The 12,780-nt window shown below is 46.4% G+C and overlaps 1 protein-coding gene across 1 annotated transcript in view; it reads left to right on the top strand.

Annotated features, from left to right (window-relative positions):
* LOC135401627 (uncharacterized) overlaps positions 1-4,608 on the top strand; it is an 87,755-nt gene extending 83,147 nt beyond the window's left edge. Inside the window, exon 6 of the transcript XR_010424868.1 lies at positions 4,591-4,608. The gene's annotated coding sequence lies outside the window, so the exon portion shown is untranslated. The remainder of the gene's footprint in view (positions 1-4,590) is intronic.
* Positions 4,609-12,780: the final 8,172 nt, after the last annotated feature.

Here is a 12,780-nt window from a genome sequence, read left to right as displayed (position 1 = left end):
GAGGATCGCCCCTTCTGTATTTATCAAAAATAAAACGTAGTGCTTTCCTTTGCGATTTGTCGAGCATATCTATGTTGACCTGCGTGTACAGGGATCCCAAATAACGTCAGCATATTCAATCAAAGGACGTATATAAGTCCTGTAGGCCGCTAATTTTGTTTTACACTTGGCGTGTCTTATAGCTTACGACGTAGGTATACCATGATTTCGACGAGGCTTTCTGTGTTATATATTCTACGTGTTTGTTCCAACGCAGAGCATTAATGATAACTCCTATAGATATCTGGAAAGGGTCAACGTTTTGCAAGCGCTCACCAACTATATATGATAACAAAAACTGTGGATTGTCTTTTTTTTTTTTTTTTCCTACATATGTTCATACAGACAAATATCCTGACGTTCAACTCCATTTACCATAAACCGGATAAACCATAGAATCGTTTCGATAGTGTATTGAAGGGGATGGTGTCGTCATTACCGAGCTGTCTGCCCGCCTGAGGGGATGGATCCGGGTGACGAGGCAGACTTCATAGGGCACTGTGCCGACATTTGAGTTTGGCTGTCGGAGGAAGACAAAGGAAAACACTAGGATGGCGTAAATGCACGAACAGATGGCGTTGCCCAGACTTATACCTTTTTGTCCATGAGGTACGGAGGCAAAACAACTGCTGCCGGTATTCGAACCCGGTCACCTCCCCGTCTCGCCGTGGAAGTCGAATTCTAAAAGCACACCTTCATCGCACAGCACAACGCTGACAACAGTGCTTGTGAAAAAAAAAGCACTTGAGCTATAGGGGCAACTCAGAAGAGTGTCGTTTTCCCCCGTGATGTGTTCAAAGACAAGGGGCGTACACCCCCTTTCGCGACACTACACATTTTTGTACTCCTTTCGAAGGATCAGAAGGCAGAACGAGTGTTGCTTCTGCAACTGCTATACTGTGAAGGTTTGGTTTCAAACCATGTAACACAGCATTAAAAGCCAGCCCAAAACGCACGACTGGGGCAACAAGCCCTTTAGATTTGCTTTTCATGCAATCAGAAGAAACATGGCCCTTTACGGCGTCCTTGCTAAAGCATGTTATCGTGCTGTCTACGTACCTTCTGAGCGGCCTATAACACTATCTGTGAGATTATCTGAGCCAACATGCGAACAAGGCTCTCAGAACCGATAAAGCCCCCCAGGTAGTCCTTTTATTTTATTTTATTTTATTCCCTCCGAGTCTGTTTTTGCGCGTTTTTCTTCTTTGTTCGCCGCCGAAAGTTGCTGGACAAGTTGAGATAATTATTTTTCCCGTTTGTCAAGCGTTGGCCGAATCGTGTGTTGTGTTGGACAGAATTCCAATGGAAAGAGAGCTTCACCACGTAACACGCTCTCAGCCGACCATCATTTTGAGCGATATTGTTGGCTTAATCAGTTACACCAACTAGTGAGGGGCGGGGCAAACAAGAAGGACACGTGACACTGCACGTGCACGGCGCGTGTTACCATACTTCGCGTGATACGTGAAGGGCGCATCACGTGCACGTCTCAAAGGGAGATTTCGCAACGATCGAAATATATATATATATTTTTTCTTTTCCCTATCTTTTCCCCCCCTCTTTATAATTCACTGGCTTGCACTGTGGCATTGATGAGTGCTCAGTCACCCTCCAAGGTGTATATATCGCTCGCTGAGCGACCCCTGGTTTGCCTATCCCGAACGATGCGCAGCTATCCAGAGTTGACGATCTGCAAACACGGCGAAACACGTGTCCTCTGGTGCTGTCGTATCGTTCCATGGGTATCTGTTTCTCTGCGTGCAGCCATAGAAGCCATCTTAATCTGTAATTTTGAATTTCAAACACGTCTAGTGTCATTTATTTGTTTCTTTAATGCCTTTTCCCCCTCTTTATATACATATATATATATATATATATATATAGGGTGAGGTAAAAGGATTATCAAACGGCCACGAAGTTTTACAGAAGTTCAAAAAAGGAAGTTAAAAAAAAAGTTCATCTTTTGTCCTGACGAAGACAGTGCCCACTGTCGAAACGTCGAACCCTTGCCCATTTTACTTGTTAACGTCTCCCTATGTAATAAACTGGTGTTTGTAACTTCCCTAAAATCTGTTTCCGCGTCTTTTTTTGAACTTCTATGTATATATATATATATATATATGCTGCATATCATGCTTGGTACCTAATAGGTAGCCCTCGAATACACGCAACAAACTTTGTTTTCTCCTTGCCCGATTTATTTTGCTCAAGTATCAAATTATTGAAACAGAAATGTAGCGAGGAGGACGCCTAATTTCCCTCTCCCGATGCAATGATGCAAGGGAGTGTTTCTCTCTGTTCTCCTTCACCCAACGTATCTAGGTATACAGTGTCGGCGAGAATAAAACAACTCAATCAATCAATCAACGGCGTGGACTGCGCAAAAGCTATACTCGCCGCCAGCGAACGTTACAGTTTACCGCCGCAGCACACTGCTATATGGAGGACATAGAAATCGTAAATCATACTGATGATTTCTCTGATAACGTATTCCAGAAGTTCTGTCCTTTGCGTTACTTGTCTGACCTCTATCTGTGTCTTATTTTGGCTGCATCTCAACGTGACGATGAGGGACGACTCTACCCAAGCAGCACAGAATCTTGGGCCAATATTGGGAAAATATTGGCAAAACTGGTCCAATATTGGACCAGTTTAGCCAATATTTTCCCAATATTGGCTATATCATGGCAATATAGGCCCATGATTACCAATATTTAGCCAAGATTCTCCCAATATTGGTAGAATATTGGGAATATTGGACATTATTATAGATGCACCAGCTCCCGTAGCTCAGTTGTTATAGCGTGCTGCTCGTGTCACGTCGAGACTGGGAGGTACCCGGCTTCAAATCCCGGTGCCGGCTGTGATGTCCGGGGTTTTTACTGGGTTTTTCTCAGACGCTTTCAGACATATGTCGGCACGAGTTCCCATAGAAGTCGGCCCAGGACGCACATTCCCCCAGGGCGTGACGTTGCCCACCTCTGTGAGGCCTTCGACATGAACGAGCTTGACGGAGAAACAGCAAGAGGTTTATTTTAATGACGATAATTAGGGCGATATTGTACCCCATTGAAATGGAATAATGAGTCACCTCATGCACCCAAGTCCTGTATACGATGTCCAAAAAGTATCGGACATCAGCTGCATGCGATATGCTTGCCTCATTTTATCCATCGTGACGGTATTCAACGGTCTCTTTGACTGGAGGCCCTCTTTATCTCCTACAGTAATTTTTGGTGCCGAAACCCGGGAAGGAGGGCTCTCGTCACATCCTGACCAGACTTTGGTTCAGAAGTTGTGGATGGGTCGCCTTCGGAAACAACGAGCACCGGTGGCGTGCGATGATTACGAAGCTTGCTGATGACATATACCGCGTATTCACACGAGCGACATTACCCCGGAAGCGGAAGATGCGAAAAGCGTCATAGCTTTCTGCTGTCACGTGAGCGCGAGCTCTCAACGTTGTGTCTTCACGTACACTGCTAACCGTGGGGAATATCCTGCTACACAGCCACAAGATATTCCGTAGCAGACGACAGGAAAACACGCTGACGGTGTCGCCTGCTAAGTGTCGTCTGCTAAATGCGCTGTACGCCACTCGCTAACCGTGGGGAATATCCTAGCTGCTACACAGCCACAAGATATTCCGTAACAGACGACAGGAAGAAAGCTGACGGTGTCGTCTGCTAAGTGTCGTCTGCTAAATGCGCTGTACGCCACTCGCTAGCCGTGGGGAATATCCTGCTACACAGCCACAAGATATTCCGTAGCAGACGACAGGAAAACACGCTGACGGTGTCGTCTGCTAAGTGTCGTCTGCTAAATGCGCTGTACGCCACTCGCAATATTCCGCACCGTGTGAATGCTCAATATAACACGGGACGGAACTTCGGCTCTGTGAGCAGTGTTTACGCTTTTTCTTCCACTAGAATATTTCGTGAGGATGTCGCTCATGTGAATACACAGTATCCAGTCACTTCTCTATCGAGGGAGGACGTCAAGTTGCACTTCCAGTTCCTCCCTCGGCGGAGCAGTTGTTGGAAGAGTTGTTGCAAGTTGTCGGAAGAGTATATCTTCGATGTCACAACAATGTTCTTAGGGCAGAGCGTTGGTGCATGGGCTGGATTTGGCCATGGACAGCTGTGAACACGAGGAAGCGAAACTATTGTTCTGAAGAAGAGTCCGAAAACATACCGTTATTGCGCTGGCTTCAGGAAACAGCGTCGGAACAGCGCTAAAACTCTCCCTTCTTCGAATAGTCCTTGATAGATATAGATGACAACTCGTAACCCGCGCACGACTTGTATCTGAACTCATTCCAGTTCTTGTCGGGAAAGGCCATATGGAGAAAAAAATGCCACAGGCTGAGACTTATATACTGAAGGAAATGTACGACTCCCACAACTGACATTTACTGAAGCTTCGATCGTTCAAAACGCTGTGCAACAATTGTGGGAATTTTCAGATGAAACCAAATTCAAGACATTTTCCTATCGTGACGTATGACGTGAGCCACCCAGTGTTATTCACAAAAGACTTCTTTCTACGCAGGTCGGTGGTGAAGACTGCGAGGTGGTGGGTTTGAACCCTAACACTGGCTGAGGTTTTCCCTGGGTTTTCCGGCAGACCTTCCAGACTCGCGCACAGTGTGTGTGTGTGTGTGTGTGTGTGTGTGTGTGCGTCGTCCCCTTTTTTCTGCACCCTATCCCTACTCTCACACGTCTGTACACGCCGCTGATAGCCATAGTTGATTCGCGGTGCTAACACGGAATAAAAGAATGACTCTCCTATGGATTTCTTTCTCCATCTTTCGTGGTGTAGGTAGACTGCACGCGTCTTTAATGCATGGACTCCGCCTGAACGTTACCCACACGTACGTCTCGCAGGATGTACAGAATGAGAAAACGTTGCTCCCCTCAAGAACTTCCTAAAGACTGACAGTCATCTTTCAAATGTGCGTGGCATCGAAAACACAGCGCGACGGCTCCTAGTGGTCATTCAGCTGTTGATCAGGTGCACATGCACTCTGGTGTTCGAGCGGACCGTGGCCCTTGGCAAATATAAAGAACGAATTTAAAGAGAGGAAGCCTATCACATAGCGAACACGGGCAGTGATAAGTGTGTTAGTGCAGCTTCTATCACTATCACAACAGAGGAGATAATGTACCTTCAACTCGTGGGTGTCTAAACCGGTCTATAAAAAAAGTATGCAACGGTAGGTGGCGGGTTGAAACCTGTAGGTTTTTCCTGCGTTGTAAATAGTTGGAAGTTTGGCGCGTTGTGTTGTCTTGGCGCCGTTATTCAGTAGTAGCAATGTACCAACTGTCCCAAGTGTCTGCGTTGATTATGGAAGCTGCATGAAAGCTGATATTGCCGGGAATAAGCGATGTCAACACCATTCTCTTCATTCAGAGATTCAGCTGCCTAACGACGGACACCTCTGTTACACGGGTGGGACAGTCCAAACGTTATTTCCCTTTATTTCTCCTAAGTGCCGCTAGGGTGGCGCTTCCCCTCTTCTATGCTATTTTGTCGTCTCGACACCTTCCTGCGTCGCTTCAAGGTAAAACGTTTCTTGTTAGAATGGCTGGTTAGAGCAGCCGGCCCAGTGTACGTGTGTTCTTTATGTCCCTTGTCCATACAGCTCCAATTCCTTCGTGTAAAACGTTTCTGACTGTGAAAAATGGCTACCAGAGTTCTGACACAACACAACACGAAGGCTCAAATTTTGAGCCTTTGAGCGGGTGTGTCCACGACATACCATACTCATCTCATTCCAATTCAAGTCGTGCCGGGGAAGGCCATATTTATTTATTTATTTGAGGAATGAAATTTACCTTATATATAATTTATTCGTATGAGGAAAAAATATCGCAGAATGTGACTTATAGTGAAGAAATGTACGGAATCATACTATCAAATAATATTTACTGAGGTGCACTGAAGGATCGTTGGAGCGCACTACATCGCAAATAAGGAATTTTTGAAAAAGGAACCAAATGAAATTGTCCCACATTTCCGTCGTCGCGTGGGATAGTAAGGTGACAGGTAAGTACAGGGTAGGTGAATGGCCTCAACCTGTATTCCGGCTCATCACAATGCTATCCGCGCAAGAAGTCAATTGGCACCTTCTCCAGGTGTTGCTTTCCTGATGCCTATTTAGTTTCTGAAGTGAATCTTCCAGACCAATTTTGCTTTCTTAAGATATTGTTCTCTTCACTTTCACTTTCCTGTTAGGACGATGTATTCGCATGTATACGGTAATTTCGCAGTGAGATCTTTGTTCAACCAGATTCACATTTTATTGCTAACCCGGCTTCGAATCCCGGTGCCGGCTGCGATGTCCGTGGTTTTTCCGAGGTTTTCCTCAGACGCTTTCAGACATATGTCGGCCCAGTTCCCATAGAAGTCGGCCCAGGATGCACATTCCCCCAGGGCGTGACGTTGCCCACCTCTGTGAGGCCTTCGACATGAACGAGCTTGAGGGAGAAACAGCAACATGTTTATTTTAATGACATCTGTGTTTTTTCCGTCCTCAGACTCAAGGAAATGTTGCCGCTCTCACCGTTCCACCAGCTCACTTGCATCCTCCTGATTTGTTGGAAATCCCATTCGGAAAAGCGTTGTGTAGTGGCAGCCAGGTGCAGCAAGGGGGTTGATGCTGTGGGCGTCACTGATATGATTTCAGAATGTTCTCAATGACACTTCTCCTAGAAAAGACAATATGCGTGTCCTTTAGAGGGCGATGTATCACTGCAGTGGCGCATGTAATGCGCTTCGACGACCCTTCAGTGTGCTTCAGTAAGTGTTATTTGCATCTCCGTATAAGTCGCAATATGTGATATTGTTTTCCTCATATAGTCTCTCCCGGAGCGACTTGAATTGGTACGAGATGAATGTGGTATAAGTTCACTTGGTATGAATTGTCCTGGCTTGAGTAGTGCCAGTATGAGATGGTCGTCTAGGTATGAATTGTATTTGTATAAGTCGTCTATGTATGAGTTGTCCTGGTATTGGGGGGAGTTGTCCTGGTATGAGTTGAGTGTGGCATGAGTTATACTGGTATGACTTGTCTGCGGGTATGAGCGGTGTGGTCACCGCTTTGTCGAGGCTTCGAGTACACAGCCGTTTTTCCCAACCAGGAACTCGAGGAATTTTGTCATCTCGTACGCAAATCCTCTGTTTATAACACAGTGCTAGGACAGTCCAAGTCCTCGGGTCCAATGGGTCCCCGGTCATGTGGGCCTGTCCGCGGTAACTCACGGGGGGACGCGACTGCAAGACGCGCTGTCGCAGCTGCCACTCCTAGCACCGCAAGTCTGCCCCTTACAGTTTCGGCTTGCCACCTATCTATTCGCCGTCGGTGTGCAGCCCGTGGTCAAGCGTTCAGATCTGAGGCAGCCTCCTACAGCAGTCACGTGCAGTCCATCGACCCCTCGCTGTCCCTCTTCATTGCGTGTCACTGCACTCGCCACGAGGTTCTTCAGCCTGAAATGTAACTCGCAGTCACGGAGTTACTTTAAAAAAAAAAGAACGAGTTACTTCCAAGTTACTTCGAACACGAAGTAGCACTACGCAGGTGCAGCGCGCGTGAGCAGTTGAGTTAGACCTGGAGCTGCCTTGCGGAGGAGTGCAACACGCTTAGGTCGTTTTCGTTTATGTCCAACAATTCGAACGGTTTGCATCTTACTCCCTGTGGGCGCACAATGGTTCAGCTTCATTTCAATGGCAGCGGTTCTTACTTCCTGAATAGAATACTGTCATTGATTGAATATCACGTTTTATGGCATGAAACGCATTGAAAGAACCGGAGAGAAAGCAAGAAAATATGTGGACGTGAGTGAAAAGAGAATTAAAAGTAACTTTGAACTTAGCTTAAGTTACTTTGGCAAAGTTACCTGAAAAAGAAACGAGTTCCTCTGAAAGTTACCACGGCGCAAAAGTACCGAGTTAAGTAACAAGTTACGAAAAAAAAGGAACTTAGTTACGGTAACGAGTTACCTCGAACTCTGCTTTCTAGGCGGTTGTTCCCCCTGAAGTCAGCCCAGGACGCATACGAACCCCCTCCTGCTGTCTGTACGTCGTTCGTGGTCACAGTTTCTTCTCTGTGCTAACACGGATTAAAAAAAAGAAACGATGCCCTGACCACGTCGGTAACCGTCTCCGAGTTTTTCTCTCTCAGTCTAGTCCTCTTCCTTCCTGGGTAACCTCCTCTCTCCTCTAACAGATACCAATTACGTAACAATTTCAACGAATGATACGATCCCTCTTATCCGAGAAAGACAATGGTCCTGTGAGATCGGTACAACCATCAGCTTCCTTCGCCTTTCATAAAAGCCGTTTCTTCAGCGATGTCTCCACTTGTCAGACTCGGTGCTCTTGAAAGTGGTCATCGCTGGGACTTGGGCAGGGGAATTAAGATACTATCTCACGTTCCTACCGTCAATTTTTTTTTTACATTTTTTAGGGCTTATCTCTGAGTTCCTCGGAGGATGTTTATGTCCTTGAGAGTCAAGAAGAGGACGCGGATTATGATATGATGAGTCCAATTAGTGATGTAGAGTCCAAGATTGTTGTCTCTGTATAGCGAAGGAAAGTTGATTCTTGTGGCTGCTGGAAGTTTCTATCGTGATAGAGCAGCGAAGAATTCAATGTCGATTTCTTTGAGTTGTTCGTTCTTGCGTACTGAAGAGCTTTTCTTTTTCCAATCCAATCCAATCCAGCTTTCCTTTTTTCAACACTTGTTTCTAAAGACAGTTGTTGACCACACGCGTGGCCACAACTAGAAAGGGGGGTGAAATGAAAGCGGCCCTCGTTCGGTACACAGAGCTCTAGAAACACTGTATGTAACACCAAATAATGTACCCCACCACCAAATGTAAAAAAAATGTAAAAAAATGTAAAAATAAAACACCAAATGTAATTGTGGTTTGTGATTTGAGGAGAGAGATCGGCTTTTTGTGACCATTGTACATATTGGCACAAAAATGCCTCCAATTTTAAAGCGACAGTTGCATCCGTTCCAGTCGATTTCGAAACTATGCTGTCCATTTATACTTTTTTTTTGCCAATGACCCAAATGAGCCGGTACTGAAAATTCCACGCGAAATAGTGGCGCAGTTTGACTGAGTAGTATTCGATGGAATACATTTGAAGAGCCGACGCCCGATGGCGAGAGTATGCCGGAATTCCCTCTCTGGAAAGAGGCGAAAACGTCATTCCGCACACCACCAATCAGAGCACGGACGGCGCCTTTCTCCTCTCTAAGCGAAACCCTCTCACACTTCCTGTTAGGGGGTGACGTCACGTTGATCTCGTCGTCGCCGGAGTCTCCGCAGCTGCGGCGCTCATATTTAAAATTCGTTTATTTCATATATAAGCACTTTCCGGACGAAAAAAATTAGCTAAGTAGATTGTCGGCCGATGGCGAAGGTGAACATAGTGGCAACAACAACAACAACAACTTTATTTCGAGATGATGAATGGGGAGCTTCATCGCCAGGGGCGATGCTCTACCCCATTGCTGGTGGTGATGCGGGGAATGAAATCATGAGCCCCTTCACAATATGGATCCAAGTCCTATGGTATCCAGAAAGGTGAAGAGAGCTTTGGGGGCAGAGCATTGGTGGGTGGACTGGATGTGGCCAGGGACCAAGCAATTATTGTGTGAGAGTGGGGTCGAGACGAACATAGTATGGCTTGTGGATGTCCCTTTAAAGGGAGACTTCGGAAGGATTCGAAAAAAATTAGGTGAGCATCATGCAGAACATGGACCGCTTGATACCGAATACAACATTCGCATTCATTTTGTGCGATTAATTAATTCGTAAATGATGACAATACCAAACCGAAACCAACTCGCAAAGTGCAGAGCGGTTCGCCCGGAGGAAGATACTGTGACGTCACCCGGCATTGTCGTCTGCTACGAAGCTTGCATTCTTCCATGCAGGATGACGTCGGCAGTGTTGCTTTCAGCGCCCTCTTGCTTCACAGAGGCGAAGCGTTCACTTCGTAATAATTCGTTCGAATAAAATTTGCGCACTTTGGGAACGCGATACTACGTATGTATGTTCCTGACACCGCAAGGGTTACGTGCTATTTCACAAACGTTGTGGTGATTTGGTTGCGGAGTCCCACTCTAAATAAATCAGGGAAGATAATGATATTATTCTGTTTTTAGAGGGCGCCCCTGGATCGAGCTGCAAAGGGAATCTTCGCTACTGGACGCGTCGCTTATCTGCGTGGCTCTCGATATTGTCCAGCGCGCGCGGCGGACAGAGTGATGGTCTCGCCGCCAGAGAAACCAGCTGCCTGTTGGTTATGTCAAGGAAGACGTAACTTACCGTGTATTCACACGAGCGACATACTCGCGGAAGATTCTAATGGAAGAAAAAGTGAAAATACTGCTTACAGAGCCGAAGTTCAGTCCCGTGTTGTGTTGAGCATTTACACGGTGCGGACGACTGGGAGTGGCGTATTGCGCATTTAGCAGACGACACTTAGCAGACGACGCCGTCAGTGTCTTTTCCTGTCGTGTGCTACGGAATATCTTGTGGCTGTGTCGCAGGATATTCCCTAGGTTAGCAGTGTACGTGAAGACACGACGCTGAGCGCTCGCGTGACAGCAGAAAGCTATGAAGTTTTCGCATCTTCCACTTCTGGGGAAATGTCGCCCGTATGAATACACGGTTAAATAACACTTTATCTTAGATACGGTTGGGAGCAACTTGGTATACTTTTAAAAGCCAGTATTTATAGTATTCTAACTTAAATACCTTTTTAGGAGTAACTTGTATACTCATTTCGTAAGTTACTCCGAAGGTACTTCATTTCTGTTTTTTCTTCTTCTTTTGTTTTGTTTTTTTAGACAGGAAGGACGAGAAAATCATCTTTGCTATGTTACTTACATTTACATACATGGAGCGTTCAGGAGAGCATGCTCTCCATTTCTTTATTTGTTTGACAGTAAATTAACGAATTAACCGAACGAATTACCTTTGTGAGTATTTAGTGTCCTACCCGGTTGAGTATCGTGCAATAGGGTGGGGTACCGCACCGCCGCGGTGAAGCACCCTATGTCATCATCGTTATCTAGTTGTTGTTGTTGTTTACCCGGTTCCTTTTTGTCCGGTACTCAGTAACTGCTTTTTTTTGTATCTTCTACAAGCCTGTATCAAGATCATGCTTAATGAAAGGGAGGTATACTGGATTTGAATTCCACCAACGACTGTGCTCTTTCAGGTGAACTTTGGGTTTTCTGCAGATTATCCGGGTACATGTCGACTCAGTTCGCAGTCAAGTCGGCCCGGGACGCATACTAACCTCATCTCTCCATCTGTCCGCCGCTCATAGCCAAGTTGCATCGCGGTGCTCACACAGAATGCAAAGGAGACGACGAGACGAACAAGTAATTTTGGATGCAACATTGACGTCGAGCTGACAACCTCCAAAGCTTCTTATGTGCAAGGTACTATCGGATGCTCGTGTCTCAAGTATAAGACTGAGACATGTCCCAACTTTGGCGCCTTGTTTCCTTAGATCATCCGCTATCGCATTTACGTAAATGTCGACGCAGTTTCCGGTGAAGTCTGCCCAGGATGCACGACCTGCCAAAGTATATAGCACCCAGCCTTCCGGAGGATCGCTGGGTGACCTTTCTTGGAGCCGGACATGAGTGTGTTGGGGAGGGCCGTATCAGGCACTGCTAATACAGCGCCAAAGAAAGTAATTATAATTGCCACTAACGTCCTTACTTGCCGTACACAGAAGAGAACGTCCGAGGTGGAGAACGAGTTGCAAGTGACGCACCACGCTAACCAAGAAAATATTCTCTTCTCATAAACTAGGCGTGTTCTATTTCTCCCTCAATGAAAGATGCATGGTTGTCGATCCTGGTGCTCTGGTACCGCCTTCCAAACCTTTTTTTCTTGCATCGATATATTTCTTTGCGTCTCCGCCATAGAGATATCCTGTTTCTCGACCTTGTTTTTAGGCTCATGCGGCACCACAGTCCTGTACGGACAAAGAAAAAAAAATCACTCGCCGAACCATCCGAGGGGGCTCAGATCTTCATTTCAAGTCCTCCCAGATTGTGCCCAGAGCGCTCTTGATGAATATTCAAGAGCGTTCGGGGAGGCATCGTTATGGCATTCACGGCGTTCAGTATTAATCACGCGCCGATTTTTTTCGACTCGCCCCATCTTCTCGCTTAGTGGGGTGTGAAGAACTACGGCTCCGCCCTGGGACGCCAGCTAAGTTAGGAAACCCGATCGCATGGACCAGAAGGTATTGATGTTTATCGGGTATGCGCGGTCTTCAGCGTACAAACCAAAGCGCGTCATGTGGGTTACATGCAGTATGCGGACAACGTTCGTCAGATGGACGGCATACCGAATATACTGTACAAAGAAAACAGAAAATGTAAATATAACAATACGGGATCTCAGGTCGCAGTATGGTAGTGCTACCTGCCTGAGGTAGATGGGTAGAAATCCAGCGAACCGGTAGAATGTAGGAAGGGAGTTGCCTCAGGACAGAAGCCGCCGATATTTCGAACAGAGAACAGTCTCTGTTCGAAATATCGGCGGCTTCTGTCCTGAGGCAACTCCCTTCCTACCTGCCTGAGGGTTTTTCAACATGCCCTCAAGTCATTCAACGTCCCTCAGGTAGGACGATCTATGCTTTGCTCTGCTAGAGAGTTACTGGCATCCTGGGTTGGGATCGACCCCGCAACTTTGTCTC

This window comes from Ornithodoros turicata, chromosome 7 (genome assembly GCF_037126465.1).
Source record: "Ornithodoros turicata isolate Travis chromosome 7, ASM3712646v1, whole genome shotgun sequence".
NCBI lineage: Eukaryota > Metazoa > Arthropoda > Arachnida > Ixodida > Argasidae > Ornithodoros > Ornithodoros turicata.
The sequence above is the reverse complement of the archived record's forward strand: the minus strand, read 5'-3'. Positions and strand labels throughout refer to the sequence as shown.